Source organism: Lipotes vexillifer, unplaced genomic scaffold (genome assembly GCF_000442215.2).
Source record: "Lipotes vexillifer unplaced genomic scaffold, Lipotes_vexillifer_v1.1 scaffold2126, whole genome shotgun sequence".
Taxonomy (NCBI): Eukaryota; Metazoa; Chordata; class Mammalia; order Artiodactyla; family Lipotidae; genus Lipotes; species Lipotes vexillifer.
This window is the reverse complement of record NW_006778599.1, coordinates 208,798-215,699: the sequence shown is the minus strand read 5'-3', so window position 1 is coordinate 215,699 and position 6,902 is coordinate 208,798. Positions and strand designations below refer to the sequence as shown.

Below are 6,902 nucleotides of genomic sequence, written 5' to 3'. Positions count from 1 at the left end.
GAGATATATATATATATATATATATATATATATATATATATATATATATATCTGGATCACAAAGATGACCTAAAACTTAACTGCTAACTGAATATTAAATGTTTAATTATCAATAATTGTAATTGCTCTTTTTAGGGACTATAAGAGTTCTGGGTACATGATTTGGATAGTCTATTTCTTACTAACATGTTCCCAATTTTATATGAACATATAAGGTATCTAAAATAAATATCACAATTATTTTCAAATATGGATGTGCCCAGTGATTTATTTCTCATGAAGAAAAAAAGCCACGTTAAAGGAAGCATTGAAAAGTATGTTTTACTTCTTGCTGTATTCAGAGTTGTAAGAGAAATTTCTAGTGGTGGAAATAATACCATCAGGAAAGAGTAAGAGCTTTAAGCAATTTTTTCTCATCTATCCCTTCTGCCACTGAAATGTTCAGTTTGGGCTTACAATTCTGTGTTCTCTACACAATAGGCTTCGATTTATGGCTTTCCCAGACACACACACCCCAAAGCTGCCAGCTGCTATCCAAAGATGCTCCGAATATTCTTTCTATAAAACAAGTCCCAGTTTTATTATCTCAAAATTTTTTCCCATATTACAACCATAGGTTTTGGTTCAGTAATCCAAAAATTAATCATTCATTCAAGTTTAGTGTAACACCTATTTTGAGCAAAGCTGTCTGTTAAGTACTGAGCTGAAACATACAAATATTAATTTATTTTACCTCACAATGATTTAAATGTTGCTAACTTGATAGCAGAACATTTCATATAGTTTTGGTAAGACTAAACAAATATAAAATTATTAGCACCAAGTTTTAAATTAACGAACTAATATGTTATTAAACATTTCTGGCTCACCGCTACTGTTGCTACAGTAGCAAAGCACCTCCTCACATGCTCTTCTGATCCAGCCACTTTCTCTGTAAAGAGACGTCTAGAACTTTCTCCCTCATCTTCCTGGGGCTTCTGGGAGCACCAGGAAACCCACGTGGCGTTCGCACAGAGTGCCTGGGACAGTCCCTGCACAGTTCCTGGCTGCACTGCTGAGACGAGCTCTTCAGACCCTTCTGAGCGGCACTCCGGAGTCATCCACAGAGTCAGAGAAAGTCAGGAGACAGGCGGGGGCTGGACTGTGCAGGGGCTCCAGGAACGGGGAGGTGAAGGCCCAGGTCTGAGGCACGTGCCCTCACGTCACAGAGCGGAGGAGGCCCAGGCAGTGCCAGGAGTCAAGATGAGGTTGGCAGGGGACAGGCCGCCCAGGAGGAGCGCCCCTGTGAGGCCCGAGGGCACCCCTCAAAAGAAAACCTGTCCGTGGTCCCTATCTGTCCCCCTGCCCACTCTACTGTCAGCGGCCAGACTCCAGTCATCATGCCCCGTGGTCGAGATAAGTGAGCTCCGCAAGCCTAAGGCAGACCTTCAGGCCCCAGTGGAGGCGCAGCTGTTCGGGGCTGCGGGGGAGGAGGCCGCATCCCCCCCCATCCTCCTCCTCCCCTTCTTACTCTGCCTTGTTGCTGGGCACCCTGGAGGGAGTGGCTGATGCTGGGGAACCCAGTCCCTCCAGAGCCCCTCGCCCACTGCCCTGGTCACCACTCCATGGAGCCAATCTGAAGACAACAGCCTCAGCACCCAAGATGAGGAAGGGCCGAGCACCTGGCATGACCAGGAAGATGCCGAGTCCTTGCTCCAAGATGCACCACATCTGAAGGTGGCTGACCTGGTAGGGTTCCTGCTCCTCAAGTATCACACAAAGGAGCCTACCACAAAGGCAGAAACGCTGGCTGTCTTCAAAGATTACCAGGACCACCTCCCTGTGGTCTTCAGCCGAGCCTCCAAGTGCATGCAGCTGGTCTTTGGCCTCGCCGTGAAGGAAGTGGACCCCAGCAATCACTCCTATGTCCTCGTCCCCACCCTGGGCCTCACCTACGATGCGATGCTGAGTGACGGGCACAGCACGCCCAAGACCAGCCTCCTGGTGTTGCTCCTGGGCCGGGTCCTCCTGGAGGACGACTTTGTTGCCCCTGCGGAGGAGGTCTGGGGAGCACTTTGCAAGATGTGTGTTGGTGGGGGGGAGTATGCCAGGAGGTAGCACTGCATCTATGGGGAGCCCAGGGAGCTCCTCACCAAAGTATGGGTGCAGGAGGGCTACCTGGAGTACCAGCAGGTGCCGCACAGTACCCTGCCTGCTACGAGTTCCTGTGGGGTCCCCAGGCCCACGCAGAGACCAGCAAGTGGCAGGTTCTGGAGTATCTGCTCAGGGTCAATAGCTTGGATCCCAGGTCCTTCCCATCCCTGTCTGCAGAGGCTGTGAGCAATGAGGAAGAGGGAGCCTGAGCCAGAGCAGCAGCCAGGCTCCTTCCAGGCCCATGTCCAGCAGCTTCTCCTGTGGGGCAGGAAGGGAGGCTGATCCTTCACTCTGAGTTTGAAGAGGGAGCAGTCAGCCTTCTAAGTAGTGAGGGCCCGGGCAAGTTGGGGGAACATGGTGTGTAGCATCTTTGGGTTCCTGTTCTCTATGATGACATGGAAATTCATCTGTTTCCTTTAGTGATTTTTCAAACGTTGTTCTTTTTAATAGAAGATTTTTTAAATGCCAATACATTTTATTTTTTATACAATTTTTAAAGGTTACATTCAATTTATAGTTATTACCAAATATTGGCTATATTCCCCATGTTGTACAATACATCCTTAGCTTGTCTTACACCCAATAGTTTGTGCCTCCCACTCCTCCCTCCCTGTAGTGCCCCTCCCTCATCCCTACTGATAACCACTAGTTTGTTCTCTGTATCGTTGAGTCTGCTTCTTTTTTGTTATATTCACTAGTTTGTTGTATTTTTTAGATTCCACATATGAGTGATATCGTACAGTATTTGTCGTTCTCTGTCTGACTTATTTCACTTAGCATATTGCCCTCCAAGTCCATCCATGTTGCTGCAAAAGGCAAAAGTTTGTTCCTTTTCTATGGCTGAGTAGTAGTCCATTGTACATATATAGTACCTGTTCTTTATCCATTCATCTGTCGATGGACACTTAGGTAGCTTCCATATCTTTGCAATTGTAAATAATGCTGCTATGAGCATTGGGGTGCATGGATCTTTTTGAATTAGTGGGGTTTGGGGGGGATATATACCCAGGAGTGGAATTGGTGGATCATATGGTAGTTCTGTTTTTAATTTTTTGAGAAACCTCCATACTGTTTTCCAGTGGCTGCACCAATCTACATTCCCCCAACAGCATACAAGGGTTCCCTTTTCTCCACATCCTTGCCTACATTTGTTATTTGTGTTCTTTTTGATGATAGCCATTCTGACAGGTGTAAGCTGATATCTCTTTGAGGTTTTGATTTGCAGTTGTCTGATGATTAGCGATGTGGAGGATCATTTCATGTGTCTGTTGGCCATCTTCATTTTCTCTTTGGAAAAATGTCTATTCAGTTCTTCTGCCCGTGTTTTTAATCGCGTTGTTTGTTTTCTTCATGTTGAGTTGTATGAGCTGTTTATACATGTTGGATATTAATCCTTTGTCACTCATTTCAGCTGCAAATACTTTCTCCCATTCAATAGGTTGTCTTTTAGTTTTGTCAATGGTTTCCTTTGTTGTTCAAAAAAGCTTTTAAGTTTAGTTAGGTCCCATTTATTTATTTTTGCTTTTATTTCTTTTCCTTAGGAGATAGATCCAAAAAAATATTGCTGCGATTTATGTCGAAGAGTGTTCTGCCTATGTTTCCCTCTAGGAGTTTTATACTATCTGGTCTTACATGTAGGCCTTTATTTTGTGTTTATTTTTGTATATGGTGCTAGACAATACTCTAATTTCATTCTTTTACATGTAGCTGTTCAGTTCTCTCAGCACCACTTATTGAAGAGACTGTCTTTTCTCCATCGTATACTGTATTCCTGCCTCCTTTGTTGTAGATTAATTGACCATAGGTGCGAGGGTTTATTTCTTGCTTTCTATCCTGTTCCATTAATCTATTTGTCTGTTTTTGTGCCAGTACCATACTGTTTTGACTACTGTAGCTTTGTACTGCAGTCTGAAGTCAGGGAGCATGATCCCTCCAGCTCTGTTGTTCTTTCTCAAGATTGTTTTGGCTATTCAGGGTCTTTTGTGTTTCCATAGAAAATTTAAAATTATTTGTTCAAGTTCTGGGAAAAATGCCATTGGTATTTTAATAGGAATTGCATTGATTGCAGTTCTGTAGGTTGACTTGAGTAGTATGGTCATTTTAACAATATTGATGCTTCCAATTCAAGAATGCAACGTATCTTTCCATCTGTTTGTGCTGTCTTCAGTTTCTTTCATTACTGTCATAGTTTTCAGTGTACAGGTCTTTTGCCTCCTTAGGTAGGTTTATTCCTAGGTATTCTATCCTTTTGATGCAATGGTAGATGAGATTGTTTCCTTAATTTCTCTTTCTGATAGTTTGTTGTTAGTGTATACAAATGCAACAGATTTCTGTATATTAATAATAGTATTTAATAAGCTTCAGTTTCTAAGTTTGTAAATGGTATTGATCACATATATTTGTACTTATCCAATTCAAGACTGAATTTTGCTATTTGTAAAATCAATTGGGAAACATTCCGTCATAGTTTGCTATCCCAAACTAGATAACACAGCACTGGAATAGGAATTTACTTGGAAATGTGAAGGTAATTAGCAGTACAATTAACGGCCACCCCATTGTTCCTTGGGACATCACGTCATCGGCTCAGTGGTGCGTGCCCTGCTGTGGGACTGTCCTGTGCCCGCCATAGGGCAGAGCCAGGCCTTAGGCATGTGGGCCAGAGGGGGAGGGGCTGCCCTGGGGGGAGCAGGCACTGCCAGCGCCCATTGTCTTGGTGAGATGCCACCCGCGGGGCCCTCAGGAAGGGAGACTGTGGGGGGATAGAGGGCCGCCGGGTGGGGTGTAGCGGAAGCACCTTGTTGAGGACCCTGGGAGGGGGCAGTGGGACCCATTGGCTCCAGTGGCCGTTAGAAGTTCCTCTCTGTGTTATCATGCTCTCTGTTCAATTGTTTCAGTCAATGCTTCTCTTTAATAAATTTCCCTGAAAGTTAAAAAAAAAAAATTTCTAGTATAAGCCTACAGGAATCTTATGGGCTAGCACAGTTGTCTTTTCCAGTAATAAAGGAGCAAATGATAAGATAAAAGAAGAGACTTTAGCATTTTAATTTAGTAATAACACTGAAGGCATTAACTAATTTGATACAGAACCTGATCTCAAGATTTTTGTACATTCAAATACGTATAAGCTAATGAATTAATCTCTCAGTTACATTTAAAATGTCTTCTCACCAAGATCACGTTCACTTCTTGCTAGCTTTGAGCGATCATTAGAGCTAAGATTCAGTTAAGAAATGTTAGAGTTAAGTTAGTAACTGTGAGAAAGAGAAATATTATTAATAATTCTTCTAAATGAGAATACCACTAGCTCAACCTTTGGAAGTTGTTTTTCAGTGATTATTCAATTCTATTCAGATTCTAGGAAAATTGTACTAAATCTACATAAATAATATTTAAAAAAACTCTCATCTTTTCAAACATGAATAAAAATGGGGCAGAATCTTTACATGCATTAATGGATCATATAGACCTATTGCTTCTATGATTTATTTCCTATCCTGGTGTTTGCTATTAATTTGAATCATGAGTAATTTATAATGCTATCATGGGCTTCTGGTTTAAGATGACAAATTTGGCATAAATATTACCTCTTCTTACTCATAAGTTTAGAACATCTTGCAGATTTTATAAAAGCATAGAATGCCAGAACAAAGCAAACTAGAATCTTGTGGAAAAATTCAAAAAGCTATACAGGAAAGTCACAGTCCAAGTATGAAGTGAGTATTCAAACCAAAATAAGAAGTCAGCAGGCTTGAGGAAGAATAATGGAATGGATACCAAGAAATACAATGAATGAATGAGATGAAAATAATAAAGATATGGTGAGGAAGGGAAACAGTTTTTCTTCCAAAAAGAGAAATGAAAGACAATAGACATCCCAGAGAAAATAAAGCTGCATAAGAAAAGTATGGGGGAGAATGTAAAAAATTAAAACATGACCTGACTTTGAGAAATCAGTAAATGGTGTATAATATTTCTTTCTACAATTTACTGGCCATAATTCAGTTGTGGCAAGCTGCAGTGGTAACTAGAAACTTAGATTAGCTGTATTAAAAAAAAAGTTTGATGAGCATCTAGTTCCTATCTTATACAGTTACTGTGGAATAGTAACAGTTTAAAATCTTATTTTTTATTCCATCATTCACAGATATGATATTTTGACTGCCTACTTTGCAAGATGATGGTATTACAATTTTCCCACCTCTCCTCAGTCTATCTTCCAGTTCTTCCACCTGTACATTGTATTTTTATTGCAAGATTGGTAATATTTACATTCTATTCAATAATAATAATAAATTTTCTGTCTTTTGAATATTGGTTAATTATAAAGGTTTATAGCCCATAACAGCACTTATCTCATTATAACTATATAAATATTGTTCATTACAGCCACATATTATTCTATTCTTTTTTATTATGCTTGCACTTCATAGAGGAGAATGTTTAATGCATTTTCATATCTAACTCATGAACCAGTTTGAACAGAAAAGAGAATGTAACACATCAATCAATAAATAGATAGCTAGTTGGGACTTCCCTAGTGGCACAGTGATTAAGAATCTGCCTGTTAGGCTTCCCTGGTGGCGCAGTAGTTGAGAGTCCGCCTGCCGATGCAGGGGACATGGGTTCATGCCCCAGTCCGGGAAGATCCCACATGCTGCAGAGTGGCCAGGCCCGTGAGCCATGGCCGCTGAGCCTGCGCGTCCGTAGCCTGTGCTCTGCAATGGGAGAGGCCAGAACAGTGAGAGGCCCACGTACCGCAAAAAAAA

The 6,902-nt window shown here is 41.7% G+C and overlaps 2 pseudogenes; one reads left to right on the top strand and one right to left on the bottom strand.

The window, feature by feature from the left end:
* The window catches only part of LOC103087350 (tigger transposable element-derived protein 1-like), a 21,569-nt pseudogene extending 20,469 nt beyond the window's left edge, over window positions 1–1,100 (bottom strand).
* Window positions 1,101–1,242: 142 nt separating this feature from the next.
* LOC103087065 (melanoma-associated antigen 8-like) lies at window positions 1,243–2,342 on the top strand (annotated as a pseudogene).
* Window positions 2,343–6,902: the final 4,560 nt, after the last annotated feature.